General features: G+C 34.9%; 1 protein-coding gene and 1 non-coding gene across 3 annotated transcripts in view; one reads left to right on the plus strand and one right to left on the minus strand.

The window, feature by feature from the left end:
* PPA2 (inorganic pyrophosphatase 2) overlaps positions 1 to 13,047 on the plus strand; it is a 90,567-nt gene that overhangs the window by 49,327 nt on the left and 28,193 nt on the right. The window lies entirely within an intron of this gene.
* Positions 12,290 to 12,393, minus strand: LOC122238245. Its single transcript, XR_006217196.1, has one exon. It is a non-coding gene; the product is annotated as a U6 spliceosomal RNA (small nuclear RNA).

The following is a 13,047-nucleotide window of genomic DNA, read 5'->3' on the forward strand; positions in this document are numbered from 1 at the left end:
TAAATCTTCCAGGTTTTTCTTCTGAAACAGAAATAGCCATGGTGAAACTCCAAAAAGAAAAGTCTAAATAACATTTAAAAACAAATTTCTTGTGTTCCCTGGTAGAAAATCAGTCACTTTGGCTGGCTCATTAACACCTGGAGAGCACTAAGACCTTTTAATACCCTGTAATTAGGTTCCAGGCTCTAATGCTCTTAATGGTACCTTAATGGCCTGAAAGAGTTAATAAGACTCCCAGGGCTCCTAAATTGTTACTAGAGAATGCCTTGGCCATTAGGGATAATAGTGCTTGGTTATGAAATAACCAAGTTCAGAGCTTTTTAAGAAAATTGAAATGCGAGGGCATGTGTAATTTCTCCTTGGGTTAAATTAACCACCTTCTATAATGTAGAGCTTCACATACTCACCAGACAGATGTTTGAACCTCTTCAGAATGCCAGTGATGCCTGAGGACCTTATGTCAGGTGAAGTAACCTCATAGGAGGTAATTTAGGCCTACAAGCTACTTCAACTTGCAGACTGTTAAAGATTTTTTTGTTTGATCTTTAAATAAATGAAAACAATTGTCTGTTCTATTTTTAAACTGTTGCTTATGCAGTGATTTTGCAGTTTTTAAAAACAAAAAATTAGAAAACAAAAATTGAAATCAGAACAATTATATTGGTTTAGATACATTCTGGGATGAATAAATTACATGAGTAAAAAGGGAATTATTGAAAATGAGGACTTTTGGGGACTTTTTCAAAGGCCAGCACTGTACTGATCTTAGAAGTATCAGAATTTATCTGTATTTCATATATGTAGAAGTTCAGCTTACTTTTAGAGAAATTTAAAAGTCATATAAAACTGTATAGTTCTTCAATGTCTTTCAAGGCAGTTATAAACATGTGAAAACCAAATCTCTTTGACTCAAATTTTCATTTGCTGAATGAACACCTAGTGTCCATACAATTATGATCTTAAAAATAAGGAAATTTACATGGTGTTTGATTTCCTTACTTTTTAAAACACAATTTAATACTGTTATTTAGGGAGAAAAAAATAGAGAATAGCATAGAAATCTTAAAGGAAAATATTTGTGTTATCCTTTAGAACCAGCAAGAATAGAGTTCAGTTTGCTTTTCTGTGCACGGGCTCGTTGGCCCGGAAGGGGGCTGGTATATCACCACTGTCATCCTAAATGCTCTCACATTTCTGTAACAACTACTGCATGTTTAGTAATTATGCTGAGTGTTTCTTTTGGAATATCTGTTTAGCTTATTTACATAAGCTCAGGCAAAATGTGATAGTGTCTCCCCTACCTTTTTTTCAGATTAAGAAACTGAGGCACTGGGGAAGGGGGATTCTTGGTTAGTAACTTGTCTAAAGTCATACATGGAGCCACTGGAATCCAGTTGGTCTCCAGAGCCTGTGCTGTTCACTGCATCCCACCACTCCTCTGAAAAATACTGGGGTAGTTGAATGTATCTGTGGCCTTGGACAGTGTTACTTTCTGGGAGTGCTGACCCTTTGCTCTTAAATAATGTAGGCATCAGTGAGTTAATTATGATTAGAGGTCCCAGTAAAAGGATGGTTTTTTTGATCTTCATTCCTTTGATTTCACTAATAGGTACTTCAATAGGCATAGGTGTGTAGGGATGGGGTGTGGGAAGAGGTAGTTTGAGGAACAGGGACAAATTGAGTAAAATGTACTATAATTAAGAATAGAATTACATCACTGGGAATATTTTGCTTCTTTTTTAAACCTTGACCTCTTCCAGTGTTTTTTAGGTTTCAGTGATACTCTTGTGGTATGGTGAAGGGTACGGGAGGCCTAAATTCTAAAATCCTCTCTTGTGTTTGTTAGTTAGCTGACCTTGGGAAAGTCTTATAAGCTCTGGAAGCTTTACTGTCCCCAACTCTAAAGGTGCAGAATTTATCCTCTAATCGGTAAATGATCCCTAGCATTTTTCCCATCTCATAAATTTTGGTTGTTCTAGGAAATATTTTTATTTTTGCTTTAAATGTTTATTTATTTTGAGAGAGAATGAGAGGAAGGAGCAAAGAGAGAGAGGAAGAGAGAATTCCAAGCAGGCTCCACACTGTCAGTGCAGAGCCTGATGCGGGGTTTAACCTTACAAATCTGAGATCATGTCGTGTGATCACGTCCTGAGCAGAAACCAAGCCAGACTCTTAACCGACCGAGCCACCCAGGTGCCCCGGAAATATTTTTAATTCATTATTTTCAGCTTTCCTTTAAAGTGGAAAGATCTAAATAAATTGTCTTCAAAGATAGTGCTGAAGGAAACACAGTTTAAATTAAAGGATTACTAAGTAGATTTCTTGGGGACATGGCACATTTTTAAGTTTTCTAGGGTAGCTCTTAGATGATGGAGCTGGAACTTCATTGGAGGTCTGTCTGTCTGACCCCAAACCTGAGTTTTTAGCCATTCTGTTAAATGCTTCCAGTTAAGATCAGGTTAGAAACATTATTTGAATTTCTGCTGTGTTTAAGGCACCCGAATGATTTTCACTTTACTGGTCATAAAGTTTCTTGTGAAATGGCAATGAATATTTGTATTTTGGGGGAAGAAAATCTACCAACGTCTTTTCCAGGAGGTTTCAAATAGGCCTCTGTGTAGAATTACCTTGTTTGGTATTTCTTATTTTGTTGTGTGTTAATTTCCATTATTTTTCATGATATTAATGTATATTTTTAGTACAGGTGTTGATAAGAGTAGAATTAGTAGAAAAGGGTAATGGAGAAGGAAAGGTCAATAAAATGAGGGTTACTAAGTTCATCAGACTGTGTACTATGAAGCATGGATGTGCAGACCAGTGTGGAAAACAAAATCTTTTAGAGATCTGAGTAAACTGAAAGTATTCAAACTATTAATTCTGAGCTAGAGCCTCTATTTGTGATGCAGAAAATATAATGAGTGTTGTGGAATGGAGCTGTTGTTTCTTGTGAATGCTTGTAAGATATCGTTAAAAACGTTATGTTCTTGCTTCCCACAGATTTTGTTTGAGGCCCGTTGTGCACATATTTAGCTCTGTGAGAGCAGCAGCTATAGTGCTGGAGTGAGAGCTTTGTGCATTATTTCCTTTGGTTAAATCCCATAGAATTGGAAACTTTTTTTTTTTACCTTTGCCTTTTTCTTTTTGCCGCCTTTGGACAAAATTTCAAGCATGTGGCCATTTTCTAGTATCTTCTTCCTTTTAAATAATATGAGCAAAGAGATACAGCATTACATTTATGTTACTGGTTTTTATCTAAAAATAAAAACAAAAAATCCACAGCTGATGATATGCTACCCTCCCTTTGTGTTGTAGCCTGGTGGAAATAATCCAGATAACAGCATTTTAATTTTTTTCTACAGATTACTAAGAAGATCTTGTTATATTCTATGTTAGGTTCGTGTCTAAGTTTTTAATACTAATTTTTCCATTACAATAGCTTATTTTAGAGGGAGAAAATATTTATACTTAAAATTCTGGAGTTTTTCAACAACTGCTATTCTGTTTCTTTAGAGTCGTGTGTACATTTCTGTTATGTGTACATATCTATTCTTTGCATAATGCTTTGGAGATTCCTGCATATTGTGTGTAATCAGTATGCTTTGTTTCATTTGATTGCTGAATAGTGTTCCGTTGTATAGATAACACCACAGTTTATTGATGTACTGAATGAAAATTTGGGTTTCCTTCCAGTCGGGCTGATACAAATAAAGTTGCTGTGAACAGTTATATACAAGTTCTTGTGTGAACATAGGTTTTCATTTCTCTTAGGGATATATCTAGGAATAGGGTTACTGGGTCAGATGGTAATTGTATGCTTAATATCATGAGAACCTGTGACACTGTTTACCAAAGTGGCTGTGTCACTTTGCGCTTCCACCCGCAGTTGTAGGAGAGAGCCCGTTGCTCCCAGAACCTCCATCCGTTCTTTGTGCTTTTGTTTCGTATTGTCTTAAATAATAAAATGTCTTCTAAAGAAATTACGAGAAGTGGGGCACCTGGGTGGCTCAGTCGGTTAAGCATCCGACTTCAGCTCAGGTCATGATCTCACAGTCCGTGAGTTCGAGCCCCGCGTGGGGCTCTATGCTGACAGCTCAGAGCCTGGAGCCTGCTTGGGATTCTGTGTCTTCCTCTCTCTCTGCTCCTCCCCCACTCATGCTCGCTCTCTCTCTCTCTCTCTCTTTCTCTCTCTCTGTCAAAAATAAATAAAAACATTAAAAAAAATTTTTTTAAGAAATTAGGAGAAGCGTGCGCGCACACACACGTATTCATTTACATTTACCCACATATTTGCCTTGTCCATACCCATATATTTTATTACAGAAAACAGAAACAGAAGATCTGTAGTTGCCATTTGGTGTCCTTTACCTTCAACTTGAATGCTTTAGCATTTTTTTATAGCTTATTTTTTAAAAATTTTTAGAGAGAGAGACAGAGGGAGAGAATTTTAAGGAGGCTCTGTGCTGAGCCCCAATGCGGGGCTCAGTCCCACAACCCTGGGATCATGACCTGAGCCAAAATCAAGACCTCAACCAACTAAGCCACCCAGGCTCCCCGACTTCAGCATTTTTTTGCCGTGTAGTTCTGCTGGTGATGAATTCTCTCCATTTCATTGATCTGATATTGTCTTTTCTGACCTGTTTTTTGGAAGTATAGTTTCACTGGATATAGAATTTTGAGTTAAAGGGATCTTTACAAAGATGTTCCATTTTGTTTTGGTCTCCACTGTTTCTGAAGAGAAGTCAGCAGTTAATGTGTTGTTACCCAGAGTATATGTTGTTTTTCTCAGACTATTTTAAAGATTTTCTCATTTTTGATTTTCAGCAATTTTTCTCTGATATACTAAGTAGTATCCTTTCTTTTATATTTATCCTGCTTAGAATATACTGAACTTTGTAGACCTGTACGTTCATGTTTTTACACATTTGCATAATTATTTGCCATTTTTTTTTCATCCCATTCTCTCTCACCTTCCTTTTGAGACTCCTAATACATATTTTTAACCACTTTTTATTGTCTCACAGTTCACTAAAGCTCTCTTTATGTCTTTTCAGTCTTTATTCCTTATTGTTCTTCAGACAGGATAATTTCTGTTGTTTTATTTTCTACTGTGATTTTTTTTTTTTTTTTGCCATATCCAAATGCTGCTATTAAACCCGTCTGACTTTTCATTTACTTCCTCATTTGGTTCTTTTGTTCTGATAGTTTTGTAGGCTTTTTTTTTCTTCCTTAACTGAGATTTCCACATGTTCATGAATCATAACCATATTTTTTAAAAGTCCTTGAACATATTTGTAACAACTACTTTAAAACCCTCATTTGCATGGGTTGTCTCAGGATTGATTTCTGTTGGCTGTTTTTCCTCTTGATTAGGAGTCTCAGAAATATTCTAGTATGTGCAATAAATCATATGGCCATCTTGCTTTTGCCTAACAGGCATTTTTGTCCCATATTGAGTCTACAGGGTGCTTATCTTGTTTTTGAGTATTTTTGGTTTTCTCTTTTTATGTTCTTTATCTTGGTATTGGTTAACCTGTATGTTGAAACATGAAATCAGTGCTTATCTTTGACCAAGGTTTCTGTTTTCTGTGAAGAGAAATGCTTCATAAAGTTGGGCATTGTTTTTAATTATTGATAATTTGGTTAATATACTTGAATTGAGTGAGTCTCATTTCAGAAATAAAGGAATTTTATTTATGTATTTGCTTCCTTTCTGTTCCAAATGTTTTTAAAAAATGGTTATTTAAGTTTAATTTAAACACAATAGAAGTGAAAACGCTTTATGAGAACTAGAAAGAAAGGTAAATGCGTTTGTCATAAGAAATTAATTACAGGGGCGCCTGGGTGGCTCAGTCGGTTGAGCATCCGCCTTCAGCTCAGGTCATGATCTCGCGGTCCGTGAGTTCGAGCCCCGCGTCGGGCTCTGGGCTGATGGCTCGGAGTCTGCTTCCGATTCTGTGTCTCCCTCTCTCTCTGCCCCTCCCCCGTTCATGCTTTGTCTCTCTTTGTCTGAAAAATAAATAAACGTTAAAAAAAAATAAAATAAAAAATAAAAAATAAATTAAAAAAAGAAATTAATTACAAACGCATTTGAGGCCCCATCTTTACCATAAGAATAGATGTGTTTATAGAAAACTGTTAGGATTAAGTATGCATGTGTATGTGTGTGCATGTATATCCACATCCCTTTCATGTTATTTTTAGTGCATTTTATATTGTGTATATCTGTGCCTGGCTGCATTGATTTCTCAGTAGAGTCATACACATTAAACATAAAATAACTGTCAGTATTAATGTAAGAATGTTCAGTAATTTTCTAAATTATTAATTCATGTTTATTTATTTATTTTTGAGAGATGAAAGCATGTAAGGACCTAGGTTTGCCTGTGAATATAACTTTGTCTACATTCCATGGAAAAGGTTTTAGGGGAGTGGAGGGATGACAATTAATATTTCTTAAGAATGATCCCTTATTTTTATTAAATGATTTTTAATATATTGCTTTATTTAATCCTTACAACAGCTTAGATTTTCTACATTTTATGGAAGAAAATATACAAAATAATGTCCTTTCCCAAGGTGATGCAGTATATGAATTCCAAAACTGGAATTTGAACTTAGTGCTGATTCCAAATGGGATGTTTTTCCTAATTTACCTAATTTCTTCTTATAAATTTTGAGTGTTCTTATTTTCATTGTTCTCTGAATATTCTTAGAGTTTTTATTTTCTTTTGGACCAAAAAGTTTTTTGTTAAATAAATAACAAAAGAGTATATTTTTCTTTTTTTTTTCAATATTCTATTTTTAATTATACAAAAAGTTGAAGGGACTGGGTATGGTTCTTTCTTGGAAGACAAGAGAGTTATTTAAAATGTTTTATTGTTAATCTGTAGATTTATTGTATTTGCTTACCAAGTGTGTTGTCATAATTTTCTCATGCTTAAAATTTCTTGATATTTTGGTTTTTTTTAATTCACAATCATTTTTTAGGCCCATTAGTGCTTTAATGTATCTCTAGATTAAAAAGATCTCATACCTTAGGTATTTCTTTTTCATTCTTGATGGGCGGTATGTATAAAATGAACCTTACCAGTTTGAGTTTTCACCTCTTTTATATCATTTATTTCTGAAGTCTGGGTAAAATAGAAGTGACTAGAATCTCCCCCTGCTGTAAGAGTGTATCTTTAATTAAAAAAGAACAGGAGAAACTTTAATTCACAAACCACTTTCTTTTTCTTTTTTGCTTAATAGATCACAATTTGTGACATTCTTTTAGGTTTTAAAAACAAATGAATTGGTTTATATGGAGAAGAAACCTAATTACATGGAAGGTATACCACTGTCTCCGATGAAGGAAAAGCTAAGTCACAAAGATTGCTTTTAAAAAATGTAAAGTGTTATTATGATCCTCTAATGTTTACAGAGATGGAATGATAGGCTTTGACTAAGATATTTTTAGATTAATTTCTTTGCTTTTGTAAATTCCTAAATCAAAATTAGTCAAGGAAAACTAAATTAAACTGGAGAGTACTAGATTTGGAGAAGCCAAATTGAACTTTAAAATTTGTCATTATATTTTATCATTATTCTCTGTTTTTCCTTAAAGCTAATATTTAATAAAGAAATTATAAATTTTCTAGTGAATTTATATAGAACTATGATTGTTTATAAATTTTATATCTCCAGTTTTAACATAAAAATTCTCTTAAGGAAACTCGATTTAATCTTTTCTAATTAAATTTTCAAGTTTGGAAACCACTTTGTTATAAAGTAAATAATGGCTGTACACTATTAGTCGGCCATTTGACACCTTTTTATGAAACTTAAAAAAAAAAAACTACAGTGATAAATATTTAGGTGACTGCTTAATTGATTGTACTATAATTTAAATTGTTACTTAATATTGCCAGCTATTCCTTTTTCATTCTTTGATACTTTAAATTTTATATAGGTCTGATCTTTACTGGGTTTTGTTTTTAACTTTTTTCTTTGGTAATTCCTTTTAGTTCTGCTTTCTAAAAATATCCAAAATTGACCATTTGTCACTACCTCCATACAGCTACCATTTATCTTGGCCCTCATTGTATTTCATCTACAAAGACTGGATTTCCTGACTCCACTTCTTCCTTTATGATCTTTTCCCTACACAGCAGAAAGAGCAATCTTCCTAATCTGTACTGTTTGGTCCAGAACCCTCTAATGGCTTCTTATCTCAAAGTAAAAGGATGGCCCTTAGAGTCCCTTGTGACTGGCCTGTGGCTGCTTGCTTCTCTAATCTCATCTCCTAACATTCTTTCTTCACTCTGCTCTAAACACAGGGCTTTCTTACTGTCTTCCTTAACCATTTTAAGCACAATCATACCTCAGATTATTGGCACTTCCTATCTTCTTCCCAGGACTTCTCCTCTTCTAGATATTTGAATGAGTTGCTCCCACACTTCATCCCAGAATTTACGAAAACTTGGGGTGCCTGGGTGGCTCAATCGGTTAAGCATCCTTCTCTTGATTTGCGCTCAGGTCATGATTTCACAGTTGTGAGATCGAGCCCTGCATTGGGCTCCACAATGAGCATGGAGCCTGGTTGGGGTTTTCTCTCCCTCTCTCTCTGCCTCTGTCCCTGCTTGTGTTCTCTCTCTCTCTCTCTCTCAAAATAAGTAAACAAACATTAAAAAAATAACAATTTACTAAAGTTTTATCAGAGGCTGTCCCTGACCTTTCATATCTAAAATCCTCTTTTCTCACTATGCAGAGCAATCTACATGCATAATTGTAGATTTGTATGTTTTTTTTTCCTCATCTTTAACTATTTTTTTACTCAGGCCTAATTTGACAGCAGGTATGTTTAGCAAACTGTTTTTATTGAATTCTTTCAAAACATTCAAGTCAGTTTTATAGAAATAATTTTTTTATACTGGTAAAATCATTGCCTTATATAATATTTTATAAATCTCATAATTACAACCACCGATACGGTTGGCATAAGTGCTTTGGGAATAAACATACCTGATTCATGATAAAGCTAAAACTTAACTGGTAGAAGCAAAGTGTGGACTTCTTTCCAGAGTTTTCTGCCAGACTCAACATACAGACCACTATGGACAGCAGTTAAAATATTTTACGGAAGTGGAAAGTCTTTGTTAATCATTCAGGGAGTTGATACGGTAGATCTCAGTTTTTTAAAAGAGCTTGATTTGTAGTTAAAAACAAACTGAAATAAATTAATTGACTATATAATAGAACTCTTTTAGATTATTCTGATTTTATTGTTGGGTTAGTTCATCTTGAAAATACACTGTGGGGCACCTGGGTGGCTCTGTTGGTTAAGTGTTTGACTCTTCTTGGTTTTGACTTACGTCATGAACTCAGGTTCCTGACTTCAGGCCTGGTGTAGGGCTTCTCGCTATCAGGGATTCTTGCTCTCTGCCCCTCCCCCACTCACGTGCACCTGCGTGCATGTGCTCTCTCGCTCAAATAAATAAATATTAAAAGAAAATGCATTGTATAACTATAGTAGAAACTTCCATAAGAAGTTAATTCCAAGAATGGGTATAAATCATTACTAGAGAATTCCTTTTCTTAATATATATTCTAAAAAAAATATATCTAATGAAAATGGAATCTGGAAATGGAGAATAGTAATGGTTATACAATATTGTGGATGAACTTAATGCCACTGAATTGTACATTAAACGGCAAGTTTTACCTTATGTATATTTTACCACAGTAAAGGAAAACTAAAGGGGCACCTGGGTGGCTCAGTCAGTTGAGCCTCCGACTTTGACTCAGGTCATGATCTCACGGTTTGTGGGTTGGAGACCTGCATAAGGGCTCTGTGCAACAGCTCAGAGCCTGGAGCTTGCTTCCAATTCTGTGTCTCCATGTCTCTCTGTCCTTCCCTCCCCCCTCCCTGCCGTCTCTCTCTCAAAAATAAATAAACATTAAAAAAATTAAAAAAAAAGAAAACTAAAAAATACATCTACACTTTCATTCATTCATTCATTCATTCATTTATTTACTTATTTAATACATTTCAAATTTTTATTTAGAGTCTAGTTAACATATATGGTAAAATTGGTTTCAGGAATTGAATTTAGTGATTCATCACTTACATATAACATGAAGTACTCATCACAAGTGTCCCCCTTAATATCCATCACCCAGGGGTGCCTGGGTGGCTCAGTCGGTTAGGCTTCTGACTTCTGCTCAGGTCATGATCTCGTGGTTTGTGCGTTCGAGCCCCGCATCGGGCTCTTTGCTGACAGCTTGGAGCCTGGAGCCTGCTTCAGATTCTGTGTCTCCCTCTCTCTCCGACCCTCTTCTGTTTGCACTTTGTCTCTCAAAAATGAATAAATGTTAAAAAATTTAAAAAAAAATATCCATCACCCATTTAGCCCATCTCCCACTCATCTCCCCTCCAACAACCCTCAGTTTGTTTTCTGTTGTTAAGTTTCTCAGGGTTTGCTTCCTTTTCTTTTAATATAAATAAAACCAGTGACAATATAGCTGTACAGTATAGAAGAAAAGAATTCATGGAAGACTTATATTTATAATATTAATTCTACCATGAATGTGTTGGATAAATTTTGGGAAATCTTGTACATTTTCTTAGTTGTAGTTTTCTTATGTTTAATATGAATATACTTACTCTTCTCAGTTTTATAAAGAACAACTGAGTTTTTTATAGACTGTAAATCAGTTTCTAGATTATAGGTGTAATTTTTCATATTTTCAGAAGAGTAATTGAATTGACTATTGGTATTGATATAAGATTTTTGGCTTGAGGTATTTGCTGTTGATAGATTTTCTGAATGTTGCTCATTTTGATTTGTGTGTGTGTGTGTGTGTGTGTGTGTGTGTGAGAGAGAGAGAGAGAGAGAAAGAGAGAGAGAGAGAGAATACAGCTTTTATTCCAGGTTCTAATTGAGAATAGAAACATTTTGCTTATGTCTGCAGAGTTTTATTGGGCGTTATTAAATTGTTGGGGTTTTTGTTATTGGTGTCTTTACCAAGTTCGCTTCATAATATCTGAAGAGAAAGCCACCTAAGCCAAGATAGATACTGGCTTCTCCTTAAGCTTTTCCTTTAAAGTCACTGAGTTAAAAACATTTACCTTAAAAAAAAAAAAAAAAAAGTCTATGCATTGGGACAGAGAACGGTAGATTTGGTAAGGTACAATGATAAAGTCATAAATCAAATTTAAGTAATAGAAAATGATTTATTTTGGACATTGATTAAATTACATTTCTGGTTGTTCACCTTCAGTGAACTAAAAGATTTCCTTTCCCTTTAAGAAGACAATGCATTGGAAGAACTCAGTAGTAGTAGTTAATTTAGGAGAGATTTTGCAAAAATATAGAATGTAGGAAAATGATCAATAGAAAGCTCACTTTAGAAAGAAGCACTTTTAATTAGATAAGTAGAAAGTCAGAATTTAAAGAGGAATCAATGTGCATTAGGTGAAATAAGTATTGAGTGTTCTATTTTGGGCATGACAAAGAACTCTATGACTCAGGATACAATGTATACTACTAAAAATATCTTAATCTTTAGACTTCGTTATCCTAAACATCTTACACCACTTAATAAATATGTATTTACTGTGATTAATAGAGCAGGTGTGCCCTGTGTTCAGTTTCAAGTGATTATTTGTTCCCTTAGTTACAATATTTCTGCTGTTTGTCCCAGAATTACCCTAGATAGATGTGTGGCCCATTGACGTGTTATAAAATTTTAAATTTGAATGCCTTAGGCAATATACGCAGTCTTTTGTTTGCCATGGTTTCTGCCATTTTTACATGCCTTACCACACTTACTTCACTTAAGCAAAACATCTGGCTTCTGGAGGCATATGTAACTCTTACCAAACCTTTTCAGAACAGGCAAAAGGCAGGCGTCCTGTCTACCTCATGCCTGCAAAATGCTTACTTTTCCCTATCATGCCTAGTGCTTGGGGATTCCCACAAGGTTGGATGAGCTAGTCTGAAACTAAATGATCTTTAAATTATCCGAATGCATGGTGTCATCTTCTACTTTTAGTTATACCTTTCTAATTTCTCGAGTGCTACCATGTCATTTTATATTGTTTCCCGTAAGTCACAGTCTGGTGGTGAGTAAAGACTTCTTTCATTTAGTTATTTCCCATATTTTTTGAATTGGTATTTATTGGAACGGATACATTTCTTGGAGACCTCTTTTGGGGAGGAGTCTGTTATTAATATGGTACTGTTTCCAGTTATATTTAAATGAATATACTAAATATGCTCAGAATGTGATGGTTAAGTTTGTTTGTTTTTTAAATATAGAATGCTTCACGAATTTGTGTCACATCCTTGTGCAGGGCCCATGTTAATCTCTTCTTATCATTCCGATTTTTAAGCTGTTTTCAGTAGAACTAAAAATAAATTCTGAAAATCATTATAGAAAATGAATGTAAAAACTGAACCATCTAGATATCACTTTGTTTAAAATTGCCCTGTTTGCATTCTCTTTCATATTCTACTTTATTTTTCATCAGACTTTTCACCACTTACCTTTGTATATTCTTTATTTGTTGTCTGTTTCTTCCTATTGTATAAACTGTGAGAGAAAGGGCTTATTTCTGTTTACTGTTATATTTCACTGCTTAGAACAATGCCTGACACATAATGGGAAACTTACTGGAGCATCTGGGGGCTCAGTTGGTTAAGGGTCTGCCTCTTTATTTTGGCTCAGGTTATGATCTCACTTTTGTGAGACTGAGCCCCACGTTGGGCTCCACTCTAAGTGTGGAACCTACTGAAGAATCTCTCCTCCCTCTGCCCTTCTCCCCCGCTTGCGCTCTCTCAAAAAAACAAAACAAAACTCAGTATTTGGTGTGTGTGTGTGTGTGTGTGTGTGTGTGTGTGTGTGTGTGTGAGTGAAACCCTTCTCATGTGACTTTAGTATGTTTTCTTCTGGGGACTGCCCTCTCTTTATCTTCCATATTCCTTTAGCTTAATATTTCTAAAACACAGATCCTGATGTAACTTACCTTACTCTAAACTCTCCATTGCTCACAGAATGACGTCAATC

Source organism: Panthera tigris, chromosome B1 (assembly GCF_018350195.1).
Source record: "Panthera tigris isolate Pti1 chromosome B1, P.tigris_Pti1_mat1.1, whole genome shotgun sequence".
NCBI lineage: Eukaryota > Metazoa > Chordata > Mammalia > Carnivora > Felidae > Panthera > Panthera tigris.